The sequence below is a fragment of the Gambusia affinis genome, linkage group LG03 (assembly GCF_019740435.1).
Source record: "Gambusia affinis linkage group LG03, SWU_Gaff_1.0, whole genome shotgun sequence".
NCBI lineage: Eukaryota > Metazoa > Chordata > Actinopteri > Cyprinodontiformes > Poeciliidae > Gambusia > Gambusia affinis.
This window is the reverse complement of record NC_057870.1, coordinates 23,493,255-23,515,206: the sequence shown is the minus strand read 5'-3', so window position 1 is coordinate 23,515,206 and position 21,952 is coordinate 23,493,255. Positions and strand designations below refer to the sequence as shown.

The 21,952-nt window shown below is 38.1% G+C and overlaps 1 protein-coding gene across 6 annotated transcripts in view; it reads right to left on the bottom strand.

The window, feature by feature from the left end:
• Positions 1–21,587, bottom strand: part of LOC122827756 (protein FAM214B) — a 35,096-nt gene extending 13,509 nt beyond the window's left edge. For 3 of the 6 annotated variants that reach the window (XM_044110712.1, XM_044110716.1, XM_044110718.1), the window contains exons 1-2: positions 21,240–21,587; positions 7,778–8,031 (exon numbers count right to left, since the gene is read on the bottom strand). The gene's annotated coding sequence lies outside the window, so the exon portion shown is untranslated. The remainder of the gene's footprint in view (positions 1–7,777; positions 8,032–21,239) is intronic. The other 3 variants (XM_044110713.1, XM_044110714.1, XM_044110715.1) reach the window with 2 other exon arrangements.
• Positions 21,588–21,952: the final 365 nt, after the last annotated feature.

The window sequence follows — 21,952 nt, the reverse complement described above, 5'->3', positions numbered from 1 at the left end:
AGATAGGAGGTCACAATGTTTCACAGCAGAATATTACCAAAAGTGACACAATCCTCCAGTAACTTGCCTTCTTTCCATTGTGCATCCTGGTGTCATGTGCTCCCATGCCAGACCAAGTTACTTCCTTCCATTGCGCCATAGTCTAGTTCTGATGCTCTATTACCCATTGTTACCCGGACTATGACTACATAGGTCGAAAACACAACAAATTACAAGGCACTTTGGATGTATTCTGGTACCTTTCTCTCAGACTAGTAATCTGACCACTGCAGACCAGGAACACCCCACAAGAGATGCAGGTTTGGAGGTGCTGTGTCGCAAACATCAACTTTGAGAACAAGATTTTTACTTGCTGCCAAGTATAGAACATAAACTAACAGGTGTCATGATGAAGAGATAATCAGTATCATTTAGTTTTACTCTCAGCCCTCGTAATGTTATATCAACGTGTACACAATGGCTTACCATAAGGTATTTGTGTTCTCCAACTGCTGCACACAAAGAATCACATAGTTAGGCATGAAGTCTCCGTCACCTATAATTAGCTACCCAACATATGGTTTCTTTGCAGTCACACATTGCCATGGGAAAATCTTAGACTGCACATAAATGCCTTTTTCACAAACGTGACAAAAACTACTCCAAAGTACGAGTATTAGACTACAAACAGCTATTAAGGCTACCAATTAAACCATTTCTAAAAAACCTAAAAGACATGTTTATGCTTACAGCTAAATGTTGTAACTCTACTGCAACGTGACATCATCACCGTTTCATATGACGGGTCAAAATGGATGTAAAATGTTTAGGACTTTAACATAAGCTTCTGATAAAATTAGAGTATTCACATTTAAAATATTGTTAGTAATGTCATCTGATATACTCAGGTGAAGCAGTTCCCAACTAGACATATAGGTCACACAAGGATCTCTGGTTCATGTCGTTACAGAGTAAACAGACAAAAAGAGGTTAACATGAATCAGTGCATTACAAAAGTGAGGAAGTATAACTGCTACTAGTATTTATAGTTACTGTTCATATATTAAGTTCTAGGTGCTGCTAAATTTCTGGCCACAGTTTGAAGAGGCGTATGGCTGGTAGAAGCTGCCCAGCCCTTCTATGGCTCGATCTAGCTGCCAACAGTCGAGAGGAAACACTCTGGCTTCACCCCAAGAAATACTTCAGGTTGCTGGGAGTGTGCAGGAAATCTACAGCTGCATCACTGAACATTGTGACTATGCTTTAATATTTGCATTTTAACACTGTATAATCTGGCATACAGGTATAGTGCCAAACTACTTTGTCCCCCAAAATATTTTTGTCCAAATACAACAAACATTACATAATTGTTATTGAATCTTTGAAATTAGTAATAGTTTGTATATTAAAAAACTGCCAGAGGGACCGTTCAGTTCTTTATGTGTGATCCTATATATTTGATCTACAATCTCAAGTTTCAGTCACTCATTTCAGGAACTACTTGATAAGTCAACAGGTATTTTCAAACAGTTGGAAACAATATAAGTTATTAATCATCTGATAACTGTAATTTACAAATAATACAAAACTTTTATCTTCACTTAGCTTGTGAGTCCTACATACATGTCAGATCAACTGTTCAGATCACTGTCATATGATAAAAAAAACTTTATGGTTCATGTTGGAAAATACATTCTAATTAAAGACATTGGAGCTCCTATATTAGGTTTTTTATAGTCCAGGATCAAATAGCACACAAGGCAGATGGGAAAAAAATGTACATCAATGTGTCCTTGCCTCTAGCTGAGAATGATTCATCCTCAGTCGGGAAAATGAACAAAATGACAACCTGCCAGCAGAGTGAATTGTTTTCTCCGGGTACTTTTCCTTTGGTCCTTTTTGTCGCTTCATACTTTTGCACTTTGTTCATTCTGTTCCTGTTCTTTCCTCCAAGGAATAGTTTATTCTGACCATTTATCAATTTGTCCACACCTTGTACATTTTGTTCCTGCTATGACCACTCACAATCTATAGTAGTTTTATTTAATCTACTAATTGTCTACTGTAAGTAAATGTGGTTCTGTACATCTAATAAGTAAGAGGCTTTCGTTCTACTGGAGATCAGCTTTGCTTAATTTGGTTTGATTAAAGACACAATCTGTCAAGTTTCTTAAGAGTCATCTGGCTGAAATATAGATCAGAAGCACAATTAATACAAATAAATTACAATACAAAACCTTCAGACAATAAGTCACAAATTAAATTATGCAGGAAGTTAAAGCAATTTTACAAATATTGATCTCCAAAATTCATCTCACCACTCATCCTACCAAGATGAGAGAAATAAATATACAAAGTTTTTGCGTACAATATGGGGTATAAATTAAATGCAGTGGATCCCCTTCTTTTGTGGATGCTAGCTTCTGCAGAAGTGCCAAGATGTTTTCCACTGAGTCTATGAATGCATATTAATAGGTATTTGGTTTAATCCTATTAAAATTGGCTGTTATTTTTAGAGAGGGTCTCGTATTTGCAGATGTCTCCTATTTGACTTTAGTTGTGCTCCATAATCCCCAGCAAATACTAATACTAAACATAAACAAGGTAACATAAGTATGCAAAAATGCAATTATTAAAAACACTTAAGAGTATTGTTTCTTTAGTTAGAAAATTTTCTTAAATTTCCTTTTTGAAATTGTTGATAAAGAAAAATGGGACAAGAACCTAATAGCAACTACCATTCAAAACAGAATGAGAGGACACAAGATGATGGACATGCAGTGAAACTTCACCCTGGCTAAAGACCTTGAGAAATGTATAAATAGACCAGGACCATGAGGGGCTCCCTCTCAAACATCAGGGCCAACCTATGGTGTTCATGGCTACAGCTGCTACACGACAGGTTAGCTCACATACTACAAGATAAACTCAAAACAACTGAGCTTTCCACTGACAATTAGCAAAGTAAGTTTTTACAACAAACAAAAATGACTCAAAAAAAAGGAGATACAAAGTTAAAGACCTGAAAGTCTTTAACATAATATTCCTCCAGTGGACCTATTTCATGTGAAGGTGTTCACAAATTTGTTTATCAAAGACAATTTGCTAGCATTGCCAAGGCCACTAGTTATGCCTTTAATGACTGTGATCAATGTTCTCTCTCAAGATGCATGCTATCTAGTCTACCTCTAAAACTACACCTAATTAGATGAATTTAAAACATGCTTCTTTGCACATCTATCAGTCATTCTCTATAAAGTGCTGTTTGTGTAGAATGGAGGCTATTTTTCATCCTGAATATGAGTGTAATATTTTGAGAAATTTAAACCTTTGTTGTCAAGTCTAAATGGTAAACATATTCCAAATTGAATCATCATGGGGGAAGAGTAATGTAGCACAAAAATGAAAAGGTTGATTTTTTTTTCTTTTTATTGAATTTAACAGGAAATGGTTTTATTTTGAAGTATCAGTGACATCTTCATAACAATGCTAGCTTATTAGCAATAGAATACGATGCTGGAGGTAAGTTAAGTTTTGTTTCTTCTGAAATCACCTGAAGGCCTTTAATATAGAATTTTGGATTTAAACCTCCACAGCCATAAGGTCTTATATTGCATTACATCTTTCACCACTGAGTCATTGTTCATCATTAATATCTTAACATATTCTCTGAGAACATTATTAATAAAGTCATTCAGTTGCAGTGGTGGGGTTTGTTCACAGGAATGGATAAAATTGTCAACACATAAGCACCATTGTGTGTTGAGGCCAAAGTAGAGAGTGGTCATGAGGTCAAAGGTCAGATGTCTTGTGTCAGTTGACTGATCAGGAGGGCTGAGAGGTGTTTTACTTCATCATCACGAGGAAGGGGGTGTCAGACTTACTTGACAAATGTAGCAGAACAATCTTATCCCATCAGTGCTATGCCTCTAGTTAACCATTAAATCAAACCACACCTAAGGCGATCAGTAGTTTGAGTAGCAACTACAGTGTCTGAATACTCAGTAAAACCATCTGTTTCACAGATGCACACTTAGAAATATGTATCGGTGATAAGCTTTGAAAACTTGAACAAGACTGAAATATAAACAAATCTTGAACTTTTTCACATTTTGTCACTGTAAGATAGTGTGGTCAAGGATCCACAAGGTGAACAAAAACAAATGCACCAGCCACCAGTTCCAAAGTCTTCCAATGAATTTTATTTGCTTCTTAATTCTCTGACAACCATCCTCTCTGCTTGGAGTGCATATTTGTTTGCTTTTTAAAAAAAAAAATAAATATAAGATCCTCTAAGAGTATGGCATGCATTTTTATTCAACCCCATTACTCTGACACCCCTAAGTAAAGTTCAATCCAATTGCCTTCAGAAGTCAACTAATCAGATGCAGTTAGCCAATGTGTGATGTAATCCCAGCATAAACAAAGTTGATTTCTGGGAGTTCAAAAACGTAATAAAATACAGGGAAGGTTGTAAGATGTGGAAAATTTAGATGGGATATAAATACTTTTGGAAGGCACTCTGACAAAACACAGAAACACATTATATATTGATGGGGCTGACCTAGAAACCACCTCCCAGTAAAACTTAGGAAGGTGTCAGAGACAGAGTTAAAAGCTAGCGCCTTGTCGAAAAAATAGCCTGACATTTGGCCTGTGTATATATTAATCACAACACACAAACACCACATACCTAAGCACACACACACACGAACAAAGCCAAGCATTCAAAGCACCATCACTTTCTGTCTTTTGGCAGCAAAGAAAAAACACGTCTTGATAAAGATTCTTCTATACCATCTTCTATTTAACATTCACTGTGCCCCACTTTAAAGATGCTCTATTTGAAAAAAAGACAGCTGCTGCACTTGCAGGATTACGGATTTAGATTGGACAGCTCACTGACTGAAGGTTGCTTTTCTCTTTGTTTAGCTTACATTTCAAAAGCGTGAATGATGGAGCCATATCTTTTAAAGTCTTAACTTCCATTCATCCATTGTAGCTCCCAGAAACATCTAAGTTTAAAAAAAGCCAAACATTTTAAGTACTTTCTTTAGAAATCTTGTTTAACCGAAAGAGGTTCCAACAAGATTGAAAAGAAATATGCTGCTAAAGTTCAATGCCTTGCAAATATATTTGTACCCATTAGATTTTTTTTTCAATTTGGTCACTTTACAGTCACTACTAGTGTAGTTTACAAGAAATTTATGTGATAGGCCAAAACCAATATATACATAATTGCAAAGTGTGGGGAAAATGACACAGGGGTATTAACATTAAACAACAGCTAAAAATAAGGTATGCATATATATTCTACTTTCTAGAACCTTCTTTCACTGCATTTGCAACTGCAAGTACTCTAGGATATGTCTCCAAAATTTTGCACTTCTCGGGGTTGAAAGTTTCCCTATTTCTCAATCTATTTCATTGCAGCTCTAGCTATATGTTCAGGCTCATTATCCTGCTGGAAGTTGAAGCCCAGCCCCAGTCTCAAGTCTATTGAAGCCTCTAACAAGTTAACCTGTGTTAAGCTTTAAACATATTCCCAGGGGTCCTGGAGAGGAGGGTCCGTCGGATAGTCGAATCTCAGATTCAGGTAGAGCAGTGTGGTTTTTGTCTTGGTCGTAGAACACTGGACCAGTTCTACACCCTCAGCAGGGTCCTGGAGGGTGCATGGGAGTTTACCCAACCGGTCTACATGTGTTTTGTGGACTTGGAGAAGGCATTCGACCGTGTCCCTCAGGGAGCCCTGTGGGGTGTTCTCCTGGAGTATTGGGTACCGGGCTCCTTGATACGGGCTGTCAGGTCCCTAAATGACCGGTGTCAGAGTCTGGTCCGCAATGCCGGCAGTAAGTCGGGCTCGTTATGGGTTTTCTCCATAGGGTGTCTGGGCTCTCCCATAGAGATAGGGTGAGAAGCTCAGTCATCTGGGAGGGACTCAGAGTAGAGCCGCTGGTCCTTCACATCAAGAGGAGCCAGTATGACCAGATGCCCGTCAGCATGCCTCCTGGACGTCTCCCTGGTGAAGTGTTCCAGGCACGTCCCACTATGAGGAGGCCCCAGGGAAGACCCAGGACACGCTGGAGTCCATCGGCTGACCCAGGAACGTCTTGGGATTCCCCCAGAGGAGCTGGAACAAGTGGCTGGGGAGAGGGAAGTCTGGTCCTCCCTTCTGAAGCTGCTACCCCCGCGACCCGACCACAGATAAAGCGGAAAAAATGGATGGATGGACATATGCCCATCAACTCCTATCAACTTCCTTATCCAGGCTAAGGAAATCATCTCCTCCAGAGTTGCAATCAGTCTCTCTTAACTTCTATTTTGAATAATAACATATTTTCCAGATTAAAAGTTGCATTAGTCAAACCATGCATAATGAAAAGGAGGTGATGGGAGAACCTACAAATAAATGGCACTGAAGAAAAAGTCTCAGATCTCATGACACATTGTGTTTAGTTGCTTTTTTTGCAGCCGGGGTAATACAGAAACAGTTGCATTGAATATAGCGCTAAGACCAAGAGGTCTGCCTGCAAAGTCATTGACATTCACCACCTTGGCAACTACCAGGCTGTAGAGACATAACTGCATCGATTACAAGCCTCAAAAGGTGTTTGTGCAGTTTGGAAAGGTAGCACCAATAGATAGGCATAGCTATCTAGATGCACTATAGTGGAAAATCGAACAAAGTAGCACAGAACGTCAAAACACAGACAAAACATTCTTTATATGACCAACTGTGGAGTCGTTCCACCAGCTCTGGCTCACTAACTTTCAGACCACAACTAGCTTTCCTTATGGCAGCAGACAGTAATGTTCAGTCCTTGGTTCAAGTACATCATTATTTAATGCATCTGTCAAAAACTGTCATAAAGAGGGGAAAAAAAAAATCATATATAAATTGTACCCAACTGTAAGTCACAGGACTAGCCAAATTCTGAAAAAATGTGAGACTTATAGTACAGAGAATACGGTACATGATAAAATGACCTTTGGTGGAAATGTAGTTCAATTTCTCTCCAACTACCTCTTCAGAAAACAGCCACATTGGTTTGACTTTTTGACAGTTCCCTACCCCGGATAAATGTGAAATTGTGTATTAATATATATGTGGCCTAGGCTATAATCTTGAATGAGCCTTTTGGAAAAATGAAGTTTCATTTCTGGCTTCTCCCTGACACTTTGCACTGCTTGCGTTTTGAGTCTATTCCATAACAGATTGTCTCATCAACCTTTTGCAGATCAGCGCCTGGACTACTCCCAGGTCTGTTCTGTGCCTGGAAGCTGATAAAAAAAACAAACATATAAATACACACACACACTTGCTTGAGAACATTCCTAAACATAAAAAATGTTTCTGCCTGCAAAAAAAAAAATCAGCTGATTGAGTTGAGTAAATGAGACCCTGTCTAAAAATGAATGGTTTGAAAGACAACTGAATGTATCTGTGTTTAACACAAACATATGACCGGAAGTGGCAAAGAAAATACAAAAGTGACCAGGTTGGATGTAAGATGAACAGGGCAGATAAGTCACAGAATTGCAGTAAACACAGCAGCTCGGCTGTGGTGTCATGACATTCTGAACTGGGCAGGCAAAATGACATTTTTGCTGAAAATGCTGTTTGACTCAGGGTCCCCTCTCTGTCGCTCCTGCTCTCCCCTCCCTCAGTCTGTCTGCCTTTCATGTGGCCATTTTAGGAGACCTTGAGTCATCTCAGCTCAGCTGATAATATGACAGAGATCAACAGGAGCAACAGTAGAGCACTTGACATGAGAGGAGGAGAAGTTGTCACACTCACCCTGTCACAAAGATGAGGTTAGTTTCCTTCCTTCCTTCCTTTATTTTAGGTCAGGGTAGGTGACACTGTTCTCCTCTGCTTGCTCAGGCTGTCTTCTTCCTCCCTCTCTTGACTCACTGATCTCTTCTTCGTGTCCTCTGTCCTGAACAGTTTGTAGTGTGAAACAGAGTTCTGCCTTCCTCTCCTTGTTTTGTTCAGCTGCTTGCAATAATGCTGTTTTCTCTCTGTTTTCTTCCTGTCTACCTCTTTCCACCCTCATTTCACACACACACACACATATGCACAAATCAAAAACCTATCAACAACTCCCAGCCCCCATTTGCCTCGCCTGTGCCCTCCTTCTCCTTTTCTGTTTTAAGCCACCCCCACTTTTTTCCTTCTTTCTCCTGTTTATGTACTCCTGTAAAGTATCTGAAGCAGTTTCTGCTTATCTCTCTCATTGTTTTTCCTGTATTTTCTGATGCTCTTTCCTATTCCTCTGTCATTCTTTTCAACACTTTCTCACTGTCCTCTCTCTCTCTGTGTTTTCTTTCTGTTGCTTTCCTCTCAGCTGATAGAGTGAGGCATGCTTTGCTCACTCAGCAGTGAAGGCATACAGAGGAAATAAAGGAGGGGGGATTGGATGCTGCAAGCCGATTGGTGAACTAAGAGGGGGGTCAGCTGTAATGAGCAAAGTTCTGATTGGTTGAGAGGAAAAGAGTGACAGGGGAGAGGAAGTGCAGGGAGCCAAAAGCCTGCCCACCTGCTCCTACTAAGCCTGTTCTGCAAAATGAAAAAAAAACAACACTTTTCTGAAACCATGAATTCAAAGTTCAGAAATTTTAAAGATATTTTTACTTCTGTGATTACTTTTGATCTTTTCGCACAAAGCAATATATATTTAGCTCAATGTAACTTTCAAAATAACAACTTATAATAATAAGGGAGATTAAAGATCCACAGATCTATGCAATTCACCCTCCCCCTTTCTGTGGAGTCTTTCTCATACCCAAGCTGCAGGCTGTGCAGCGCGACAGCTTCAAGCAGGAAAAGCAGAATAACAGCAGCCAGAAGACAGATAGGGAGTGGAGCACACACAAAAAAAGTTTATCAGCAGAGGACCAGAAGCAGCAATCAGCTGTGCACGTGTGTGACCAATTCTAGCATCTGTGAGCTAATAAGGAACAGCACTTTGATTACGCAAAGAATGTCACAGAGGAGAGGAGTGGAGGTAAAGTATGCAATGCACAAAAAAAAAAAAAAGCATCACACATTGGAGAGCCCTCTCTCACTTCTCGCTCAAAAACAGGAGGCGAAACTATACGTCAAAGAATATTAGGCTTGCGTATTTAGCACACTTCTTAGGTTCTGCATGCTTGTTGCAAACACAAACACACCTCCCTGCAGTGTGCTGCTTTATCTTTATAAGGAAGCTGTGGTTTGCTCATTAATGTAGGTCTGTTGGTTGGGATACTCAAGACAAGTCTAAAGGCAGCTCTGTGTTTCTTCATATTTCAGTTAGTAACTGTCACCATCCTGCTATGACTGCTGATTTACATCTGCCTGGTTAGCTTCCAACTGTGACACACTGCATCTGCTTCTACCCAGATGGAAAATATATTCCTGACTGTTGCTGCTTAGTTGTCATGTTATTTCTGGTACACAGAGAGCAGAAGAAAGTAAAAAAACAAAAAAAAACAAAAAAAAACATTTATACAAGGTGTTAGACAAAAGACATCTGCTACATATAAAACTTTTTAGGTTTAAAACAATAATAAAAATCCCACTAACCTGAACTCTCTTAGAAATTTTCTGTAATTCCCCTACTACCGTCTAAATAAATGTGGGGTCTAACATCTTGCCAGAATCTCTTAGTGCACAGAGACATAATTAAGTTACTCTGCAAAAAACAAGTACAAAAATTAGATGTACTTGTTTTATGAAATACAAATTGCCAGGATTGTTTATATACATATACGGCATTGAAATTGTTATCAAACACTTAATACAGTTTGTGCAAAGGTTTCATACTCCCTCGTGAGAAATTTTCAAACCTCCAAATAAAGCAAGAGACAATTAACAGTCAAGGTATAATAAGCTTTTGAAAAGTCCCAGTTTCCAATCACAAATATTTTATGAAAAAGTGTCAAAATTACCAGTTTTCTGAGTCGATATGCAGCATAGAGAACAGTAGCATTGAACTGCTTACACAGGTTGCTGTGCACTGCGTCACAGAGGTGTGGTACACTTCTCTTGTTTACAGGGAAACAACCAAGAGAGAGGTGCTTGGAAATATTTATGCTTATGACAAAAAAGAGCAAGTCATGCTGTGTAAACTATTATTCTTATTAACACATTGCTGTTTTAAAACAGCAATGTGACATGTCTCAGAAATAGAGACATGTCACTAAAGGGGCAAATAGCCTGATAAGTTAAGCTGCTAACATCTCAGCTTGTTAGAATCTCAGAGATGCTACATAAAGAAAACAGTAGGGGAAAAAAAGGAAATATCATCAATGAATGGTTGTCTTTTACATGGAATCCTGGATTAAAAAAAATAATAAAACACAACAACATGACATATATAGAAATTTACACAAAAGACCATCAACAAACCCATCAGAAAACAGACACAATGAAATATAATCAACAATAATCCTGCAAAGTGCCAACAGTTAGTTAAAAAATTAACTACTGCATAGGTCAAGATGACAGGAAGGAAAGTTGCATGTCTAACTACTGGCAATCTAGTTTTTATTAAACGGATTGAATGTGCCCATTCTCTGAAGTTACTGGAATAGAGTTCTTTAATATGTAACAGTAAATTCTCGCAGACTAAATGCTCTCTTTCATAGAGGAAGAATGCAGGCCCCTCTTGCTGCAGCTTGATGCACTGAGCATGCTTTTTTTAAAGTGTGTGCAAACATATATGTGCGCAGACAAGTGGTTTAAAAAAAGAAAAAAAAAAACAAGACACGTGTTTAACTATGAACCTCCAAATATAGAGATCTGAGGATAGGAAAGAGAGAAAAGGGAGGAGACAGAAGGTGGAGGAGGAACTTTAAAAGACAGAGAGATAAACCAACAACCAAAGGTTGAGTTGAGACAAGGTTTCTGTTTTCAAACAGCCTCAACTGAATCTTCACATATAAAAGTTTCATAATAAAATGACATTTTTTTGTTCCAAACCAGATCTGAAAAAAATCCCACGCTGCAGTATCAACAAATGTAAACAAACACCTTCAATCTTCTGTTGACTTTAGAGTCGAGGTTGTTTCTATATCTGGGGAAAAAGGGTGGGTTTTCTCTGTGGAGACCCTCCCCCTTTACAAGGGTACAGCCAGTCCACCAGAAGAGAAAGACAGGCTGGAAGTACAGACTCACATTCTATCAAACACACATTCCTGTAATGCTGCCTGGAACATGAGAATGTGTTTGGGTGTTGTGTTTTGAGTCTTGAACAATCCTGCTGAAGGAGAATGAAGTTTTGTAACAGTTTTCGTAATGAAAATACTTTTTGCCATGACTTGCATATTTCAAACTTCAAAGTGACACCATCAGTATTTAAGAAATGTTATCTTCTTCTCTAGTTACATCCTTAAAAACAAAAAGGAACAGAAATTCAACCCATGCGATAACTCTGAGAAAATCAGTTAGTCACAGTTTTGACTGAAGGGTGAAAAGGTCACCTTTCAGTCAAAACTGACTGAAAGGTGACTGAAAGGTCAGTTAGGAGGAAGTTAGGGGAAGTTAGGAGGAAGGAAAGAACAAAAAGAGGAGAGTGAGGTGATGAGAGAGACGGGTGGAATGATAGTATAATAATGTTCATATGTGTGTGAGGGTGGAGGGGGTGAACGCCCATATGAGCATATTTGAAGATGTGTGTGTACTCCTGTGTGGATTGAGCTCTACATAGTGCTGTGCACTAAAGTGTAAATTTGACACCAACTATTTGGTCTTTCAGTGTCAAAACAATTTTCTTGACTTATCTTTAAAAAAAAAAGTGCAATTGTTTGATTAAATGTGCTTGGATGCTTTGATTTATTCAATATGTCAAGAGATTGTAAGCTATTAACATCCATTAATCTCATGTGTTAATTAATATCCATTTCATATCTTTAAAGAAACCACATTTTTTTTTTCTAGGCCTTGAAGTCATAGATATTCAATTTACCATAGTGAGGCAGCTGTGTTAAGAGAACAAGATCTATAAGCCATCATCATACCATAATCAAATTTTACTGTTGTTGGATAGCAAGTTCCTGCATGCTATTACCCACCCATTGAAAATCTCTTTTAACAACATTTGTAGAGGTCTGAGGTAATCAGTAAAAATCTAAGGAGGCAATTTTAGATTTATGCAAGTTTAGAAAGTCTTTTGAAACAACTGTAAGTTTGAAGATCACCTTAAACAACCAAACCCTGTTTGGTCTCAAACATGGGTCTTCAAATCCAGCCCTCAAGGGCCAATGTCCTGCAACTTTTGGATGTGTGGCTTCAGCACATAGACACATCGGTGTTGAAGGTCAGATGGCTCGACTTCATACTCTAGCCATTGCATTCTGGTGTATTGGACCGGAGACATCTAAAAGTTGCAGGACACAAAGGCTTAAAGCCAGTATTTAAAGACTCCTGGTCTAGAAGAAGAGCCAAAAATCTGCCTCACAGAAATTGAACAACCCAAGAACCATCAAAGCTCAGGATTGTATTTAATACAAGTATTTCTTTCCACTGTCTATTTAATTTTGGGCAACAACAAGAAAATAATCCTAAAGAAAATAATATCTATGATTTTATAACCATAGATACATTTCATAGCCAAATTCTGAAATATCTGTATGAAGCCAGTACAGAAAAGTTGCTGAACTGGCTTACCACAGTCTAGATATCAATCCAAACAAAAATTTGTGGACTATGCCTAACCCCTCAACTGTTGTCATAAATTAAGTTTTAATGCACCCAAGGAATGACAAGTATCCCATAAATGTTGGTTCATTCCACACATACCAAGAACTCTACTGGAAGCATTTTGCTTAATATGCTGATTAAAGCAGCATATTGTAGATGCCATATTTAAATTAAACTAATAAATGAAATGAATAAGAGTAAATAATAATAATGACAATTCAAGATATAACCATGATGAGTGCATTCCAAATTCTGATTGATATTGTAAACACATTAAGGTAATCCCCATAACTCATTGAGTTCTATAAGCCTAAACTGAATACATATATGCTAAGAAAACATTAATATCCAGTGATGACTGCCTGGATCTGGTGAAGGTAAGAGCAGGATGAAGGTACAAGTGATAAATATGCAAAGACTGAGCCAATCTTGTTTAATGTGTTCTTGACCTCTGTTAGATTTCAGCACTCCTCTGGATGCAAAATAAACAGTTTAATTTGCCCAAATTAGATATTTTGTGTAACAATTAGCCAAAATCAACACATATAAACATAATAACACTGCTTCCACTTGTGTGACAATTTCACACAGCAATCAATTAATTCACAATGATATGATACTACAAGACAGTTTGATTTTGCAAATTTGGAAATCTGTCTTCTGTATATCCTGTAGTGTCATGCAATGTGCTGCTATAAATAAATTCTCTAACATCAATCCACTTGATCTTATTTTACTTAAATTTAATTTATGACTCGTAACTATTTACCACAAGAGTTAAGTGACTTTCACAGCCTACATTTATTAATTGCAAGACTTTTTTTCCACTTTCCTCTCGGATAAGAACTCTTTAAAAGAATTAAAGGGATCTAACAGTATAGAAGAAAAATAATCAAGAAGTGACTTATTTACAATATCCAGTAACACAAAAATTGCAATTAGAGGAAATGTGGAGACGGGGAAAAAGTGTGGCAACCCGATTCTTGGTGACAGGCCCGGCCAGCTCAGAGGAATGTTCCAGAAAAATATGCTGCCTATTCATGGAGGACAGGAAATAAAGCTCTCTCTCTCTCCCTCCACCTCATCTCTTTTCCCTCTCAGTCCTCAATCCTTCACTTTACATTCAGCTGCTTCTCTTTTCACCTATCCCTCATGCTCTTTAATTTCATGCTAGGGGAACTCTTGCATTGTATGATTGTGCCACATTGCTTTTGCTTGTGTTCCAAATAGATATATAGATAGAGAAGGGGAAATAAAACTAAGTCTTAAGCACTTGCCCAATGCCTTGCCAACATATAGTCACAGTTTCACCAAGCAATCTAACTGATGGTTGCCAACAAAATTAGACAGTAGAGACAATTACCAACTAAAGTGGATGATCAGAAATATTACAAGAAGAGTTAAAGCTTATTAACAACTACATTTCTGGGAGGGCTATAGAGTGAAATGTTGCAAAGGACAGTTGAGTCTACAGTGAAGCTGGACAATTAAATAGATTAATGGATTTGAACTGCATGACAATAACATGTTTCTCCAACCAGATGGGTTCTCTTTTCTCCAGATTAGTTTTCTACACCCAAGTGTGCTAGGAGCAGAAAAAAATTATGAGTCGCATTGAAAGTGTCCTAAGCATTGTACTGACAGATGCAGAAGAGTGAATTAAACGTGGGATTTTACAATGACACTGTGTATTGTAGTTTTTCTAATATTTCATTATAATTAAATAATATATGTCTGTAGACTCTAACATGCATGGCCACTGATCCATTTTGGGCTTGGTATTTAAAAATAAAGGTCAACTAAAGGTCTGACGGGGGTTAATCCTGAGGTCAGTTTAACTTACAATGAGAAGGTTGCTCAGCAATCCCATTAGGTCACTGAAGGAGATGACCATTCACTGTCAACTGCCTAACCCAAACACTAACTTCTAATCTTCACCAAAACCAGTCCATATTGAACCTACACCTACTTTGTGCTACATTCAGAAAAACAGGGCAGGATTTTTTTTGCTTAATTTGAGCCTGGAAAGTGAGACAACGATCAGTTATCAGAGTCTTCAATGCTAGAGAGTTGATTTGGATAAACTAATTTGTGAGCATATGTCTTCAGTACATGAAATAAACCCACAGGAGGCATATTATGTTACTTACAACTGGTTAGTGATTACATATTTTCAGGTGTTTAACTTTCAGATATGTACCTTTTTCTTGTTGAGTCATTTATGTCTGGTGGAAAAACAGACTTACTTTGCTAGTTAGCAGTGCAAGTGCCAGTTGTTTCCAAGTTTATCTTTTAGGGTGTGAGCCAATAGGTCAAATAGCAGCTGTAGCCATATGAATGTCTGTATATTTAACAGGATAATGTTGCAAAGAAATGTATCATAAAAGGCCATAGTGAGTACAATGTCAGAGTGGATCATATAAGTGACAATCTCAAATGGATATGGAGCTAGTGTGAATAAAAAACTAAAGACTTTCATGCAGGAAGCCTAGCAAGAAACCAACAGTTTTAAAAATGAAGCTGGTATTGAGCTATTACTCACTTTATCACTTTGATGGTAAACACTGTAACATCATGAGTCTTGTAAACTAAAATAGCCATATATACTATAGAGAAAACAAGATAGGATTGTGGAAACCAAATTGAGTCAAATTTGTTCGACTCACACCTGTCTGCACCTGTGATGCCTATAATTCCCCTCACACAGTTTCTACACATTCCCTGCCACTTTCTTCTTTTCCCCTAAATAGTTGTCTACTTATCCCCTGCACCTTACGTTACATCTTAAACAACAGCAGAACAACAAAGCAGATTTCTATCTTTGATGACACACAGTGGGGAAAGAAGCCACATACACACAACAGCCTTTACAATGCAACACATTGATGTAGTGCAGTAATTAGCATGCAAATGAAGAGAGAGAAATACCCTGAAGATCTTTCAGGACTTCCCGTGCTTCCATAGACATACTCAACAGACATAAATTCATCCAAGGTTGAATCTGACTACTTCATTACGATCAGTATTGCCACCTTGACTAATCTCAGGCTGTTGAGCGTCATATAAAAAAATACAGCATTCGTGCGTTCTGAAAGGTAAATGCAAAATCATCCAGCAATCACAATTTGGCTCGCACATTTTTCCCCATCAATATCAAATTGAGTTTTTTCCACTTGCCACCGAATATATCAAATACAACCACAGATGCTACAAAGAACAGATAATCTGTCTTATTCACTTTAATTGTCAGTAGTCAGTTAAAGTGAATCAGGGAGATCAGTGTATCCTATGCCAAAGCTTAAAGGGGATACCAAATACCAATACTTCCAAGTACCGTCATACTAGAGGATATTTTAAAAACAGAATTCAAAAAAGAAAGGTTTTATCCATCAGTACAGCTTGATGGGTTAACAAAGCATTTCATTTTTAATAAGAAATTTTTCAAGTTGGAAAAATTAACTGAAAGGGCCATAAAAGTAAGAATTTTGAGCTGGAAAATGAGCGATCATTGAGTCTTGAAAGTGTGTGATAATGTGTGATCATCAATGACTACCTTGCATGCACACCTTGGTGGTGGTATCAGAAAATACCACCACCAAGATTAGTTTATTTACAGTTGCAACAAATTTTTATTATATCTTTCACACACACATTGCTATTACATCAGGGGTCTCAAACTCCAGTCCTCAGGGGCCGCTCTCCTGCAGTTTTTAGATGTGCCACAGCTACAAAACACTGGAATGAAATGGCTTAATTACCTCCTTCTTGTGTAGATCCGTTCTCCAGAGCCTTAATGGCCTAATTATTCTATTCAGCTGTGGTGCAGCAAAGGCACATCTAAAAGTTGCAGGACTGCGGCCCTCGAGGACTGGAGTTTGAAACCCCTGTATTAAGTGGACCCACAATATCCACAAGACTTAGTGACCCCATCTGAAAATGCCTATATGAAAATGTCTATTTTAATAGAGTATACACCAAATATACTCCACTATGCACTACTACATTTAGTGGAAACTGTCTCTGCAATACTGCAGGAGCTCACATCAACTGTCTTCCTTAATTCTGTTCTTGGGGGTAGAGCCAATCAGCAGCAAGGAAAATGAATAGTGTTCCTTGACTGCTATCCAAATGACAGTCAATGTCATGCAAAGTAGCATTGTGCCTAGGTATCTCCATTTCCATCTGTGTTTTCTTTGAATATTTTGGATATGCTCTATGAAATATGGAGTTATGTCCCACAGAAAAATTCCCAAGTAGGTGAATCTTCAATTACTGAACCGCGAATAGGTGGGTGGTTCATTTAGTGAACATGTTGCTGCAAAAGTCCTTAATACAAAAATTCAGAGAAATATTTTTTTAATAGCTTGTATTCCTAACAGTAGCTAACCTAGCCATGTTCATTTTCAAATCCGATTAGTTTTTGCCCTTGAATCATAGCTTAGTTGGACCGGACATCATGCTCAGATCCAAATTACAGAATGAGAGGAACAGAAATGGAACACTATGTCAGCAACCATAAGTGCTTCTTCCAGTTCTTACTGCGTGTTTTGGTTAAAAATATCAATGTTTGATCTGGCAGCAAAGTCTCCACAGACAGTTGCAGTCGAACTGCAGTTACACTGCAAACATTTGTACACACAGTTTCAGTTCTCTTACTTTAAGGTCACAAGTGTGTTTTTGATTCAAAATACAGGGAGTAACAAGCTATTTATGCAAAGAGTCAAGCTTTTCTATTAAGCCAACTGCCACAGTGAGAAGCAGAAATATACAATACTGAAAAATGGAGCATGTGACAACATAAAAGAAACAAGTCAACATGTATAGAGAGCAGAACGATGACAGGAAAGAGGCTGAGAGTGAACAAGTCTTAGTATGATGAGCTCTCTACTGACCTACATCATACAGAGATTTGTACCTTCCAATAACTACTCATTAATTCTGGCACATATAGAGAAGCTATTTAAAATATAAAAAGCTCTTCAGAGAGTAACACACCACATTCACATGTGTTCTTCAATAGAATCTAAAAAAAAAACCTATGAGTTTATATCCACTAAAACTGTGAGCATAATGTAAAATACAATGACAAAAGATTGGCTAAAGGTAATTTTACTGTAGAGACCCAAAGACAAGGAAATAACTTGAAACACTGAAACTTGTAAGTTTATCTTGCAATGAAGAGTGAACACAGACTGTGCAGTAAGGAAGTATCTCAAACAAAAAGAGAAAAGATTACCAAAACGACTGACCACAGGATCTTCTAAGTGGTGGGTCAAACATGCAAATGGGCAGTTAGGAAAAGTGTGAGAAAACCTTCACAAAATGCTTCCACACGAAACAATAAACCACAGATCTTCCAATCCCATCGTAATAAACTGAAGATCTAAAAACATTATGTGTTATAGTTGCCCAAAAACTGAAAACTGCAGTAGATTTAAAATTCTAATTATCACCACACCTAATTCTGTTAAAACTGTGAATCTTAATATTTTATGACTAATAATTAGCCAAGAAAGTAAATAACCACTTTCTAGTTATATTTTCCAAGCAGCTGCTGTTACACTGCTTGTCACTTTTGAGTAAAAGCTCTGAATAACAACCAAACAGGGGTTTTGGTAGAACATGATCATCTCACAATTAGATTGACCTTTAACATTTTGTAACAAGATGCCACCATTATTACAGAAGTCGTTATGAGAATATAAAAACTGAATATAATCTAATATGGATTTTTTTTTTTGTAATATTGCATACCATGAACCTTTTTTGCATGTTTCAGAAAATGCTTTTCAACTTTGCAGAACAACATGCCTAAATTCTGCTAGTCTAAGAAGACAGCCATGATATCGTAGACCTTTGTTTCTCAGGCTGTAATCTCAGATTAATTCAGCAAGTGATGCCGTCATCTTGCCATCTCCTCTTAATGTCAGTTGAGATTTAAGTCCAATTAATAAAAAAGGCATTTAGCCACTGGACAAACATCTGAAATACTTAACATATGTTGTAAAGAAAATGGTTGATAAATAACATTACATGTATGAATGTCTGACTATGAATATTCCTTCAAAACGTGAGTTTAAAAACACAGGGAAACACAAATGACACTTCTTTAATTTAAACATCTTTAGAGTATTTACAGCTCCTTGTTATATAAAAAAAATTCAATGAACACTACAGAGAACTAAATTATTGTGTGCATTTTCAGTGAGCTATTTAATCTAAACCTGTTATATCTCTTAGATGCCTGAGCAGAGAATATTGCTATTTTATGATGTACTTTATATTGAGTATCTCAGTACTCAACATAAATGTATAGTTTTCTGTTTTAGAAACAAAGAGAGAAAAGAATTGGCTTTAATTTTGTAGTTTATGTATTTTCATGGATGAATGCCTGCTCATTCATATATTTACTTGGATGTCAAAAAACAGTTCATGATGCTATTTACTCCTCTAAATTTGTCTATCCAAAGTAATTAGTTCTGAAAAAAGTAATGCTATTACTTAAACAACAATATTTTTTCTTTTTCCATTTCTTGTACCTTTAAAATAAGCTTTTTTTATTAGTCAAATCAGACAAAAAGTAATTTTGATTCTATAATAGCAGCATTCAGATGTAGACACACATAAAGCATTAGAGATCAATATAACCCCAGAGCTGTGCCGAGTATTGGATCCAACCTACATAATCATCTGTAATCTCTGACATAAAATCCTGTAGACATTCATTGGAAGGCTGACGACAAGCACTCATCAGCTCAGAGCGTTTAGTATCCACCACTTCACAAAGCACCACCGGTTAGGAAAAAGAATGCTACAGCCATGAACTGTAACCATGCAATCAGAACACAATTACGCATGAGGTGAACTCTGTTTGCTGAAAGACAGGGTGAACACACACATGACATGATGAAAGGTGTGCCTTAAGTGTTTCAGATTATCAGTTGACCTGCCCATGAATAAAACTGGAAACTGTAACTGAGGTGCAGGCAAGGTACGTAATGCATCGGTAGGCTGTTGTTGTGTTTAGGTAGAATCAAGAAAAAATCTCAGCTTTTATTGCTACTAGCCTCAACTAAGTTTCATCCTAATCATATTACATTAATCCTCTAAACAGCCTAACTAGACACTGGTAGTTCCATATATAAAGATGAAAAGGCACACAGTAGGTCCCTCATGAACTGTATGTAAAGAACACTGGGTTGCGTAACCCAGTGTTCTTTACTGGTTTGTTTGTATAAAAGCATATAATTCAGCTCCTTCAACCTGAACATTAAAGTACACAAACACAGCAGTTTTTGCTTTCTTTTCATCCAACAGAGTCCCAAAGTCACTCATACAGTGACTGATCTTGCCAACCTTTCTACCACTTTAAAATGACTGCATTTTTTAAATTCCACCATCTTCACCTGCAACACTGTCCCAAGATTCAATTATGATTTCTTTCCTGGGTGTGTGTTTTTGCACAGGACAAGCCCAGGCCCAGGCCTGCTGAACAACATGTACAATGCCTTCAGGGTTGGTTACAGCAAATATCTGCATGACGTCACGCTCAGCTGAGGACAAAGCCCACTGCTTTCTCCCAGACAGAGAGAGGGAGAATGAGGTGGGGGTGGGCTTTTAGTGCAAAGCGTGGACTTTGCTGCTGCAATGTGGATGTGTACACTATGTTAATATGCGTGTGAAATATGAATAGCTCTACGGTTGCATGAATGTGAGGCAGCTGCAGGATTCCCACATGCACATGTGCAATAAAGGTGAGGCAGTGTGAGTCTACAAGCACGTGTGCATAATGTGTAAGTAAGTGCAATTCACCCATGCTAATCAGTATAAATGGAGGCAGTGCAATGGAGATAAGACCTCCAATAATGCAATAAAAGTCTAGCAAATGATAGATTTTTTTTAGAAACAATGCTACAAGGCCAGCATCAGTAGCCTGTGCAGTGCATGACGTAAAACAGCTCCCAAGTGCAATCAAAGGGAAGAACACACCCACTGCTGTGCTAGTCACCTGCACGCTTTACATTCATCATCATCAACTCCCTTGCTTAGCTTGAGGCATTGTCTTACAGTTATTTTGCATGGCTTGTTGATATTTCCCTATTTGCTTAGTCTCCAGATGCACAACCCAAGAGTGTATAAAGATTTAAATAAAGCATATGCATCAACACAAGCGTTCCCATGACAAATGCACCACCCAAGAGAATCATAATGACATTTTGACTAACATTTCTTTATCAGTAGCAGTACAAGGTTCATGCAGACGAATAAAAAAGTGCAGAGAAAACAGACAAAGCAGGGGAACGCCCCCTTTCTTAATCCTGCAAACTACTCTTAGGTTATCAGCTGTCTATGGCTGGATGCCAGTCATTCTTTCACCTGATTCTTAAGAATGATGTCTGTCACAACCTGGATGATAAATAGGGGAAGAATTTCAGCCGGAACGAGCTATATTACAAGTTAAAAACAAAAAGCTTTTGTCTTATTTCCCAACAGACACTCTAAAAGCTTCATATAATGCAGTTATAAATGAGTTCCAAAAAAAGAAGAACATGATGATGATTCTGGGGTTACAAACCTCCCAAATAAAGGTGGACGCAGGAAACGAAACACAGCCCAGACAGTCAAGACTGACGCATTCCTGTCGTCTCGGAGTTTGGCCTTTTTGTTATCTCTGCCCTGCTGGCTGCAGCGTCAACGTTGCCACTTGAAAATCGAAGCCAGAAGTTAGCCGTCTGAGCAGCGGAGGTGACGGCTCAAAATACTCGGATACAGTCAGTCTCGTCCTCTCACACAAGTCACTTGCTGCTTTACGAAGCTACGTCCATTCCTCTAAATCTCTGTCTTCTTGTTTTGTGTGTGTATTCGCAGCTGTTTTCCTTGTTGTAACCTTAGCCTGAAATTTTTCCTGTCTCTTTAAGGTACATTTCCGGGGTTCGCTGACAACTATGCGGAAGGCGGGACTTACCGGCCAGCTGGGCTCTTGCCATTTATCCGATTGGCTGCTTGTGATCCTTTTACCCAATCAACATTCAGCCACTACCAATTTTTAAAACATGCAGATTTATTCAAAAATGCTGCTCTTTGATTGGTTTGTGGATTAGTTAAACATCCACCCACTACACGTGCGTTTCTCCCCTCCCAGTCTTTAAAGCCAGGAAGGCTTTTGTGCAGAACCCTCGATACACACTAAATCCTTTGATATTTAACATTTACCCACTGCATATAAGGAAGGACGAGACAGTTAATCGGCAACGATACGTGGCTGGAACGCCCAAATACCTTACAGCC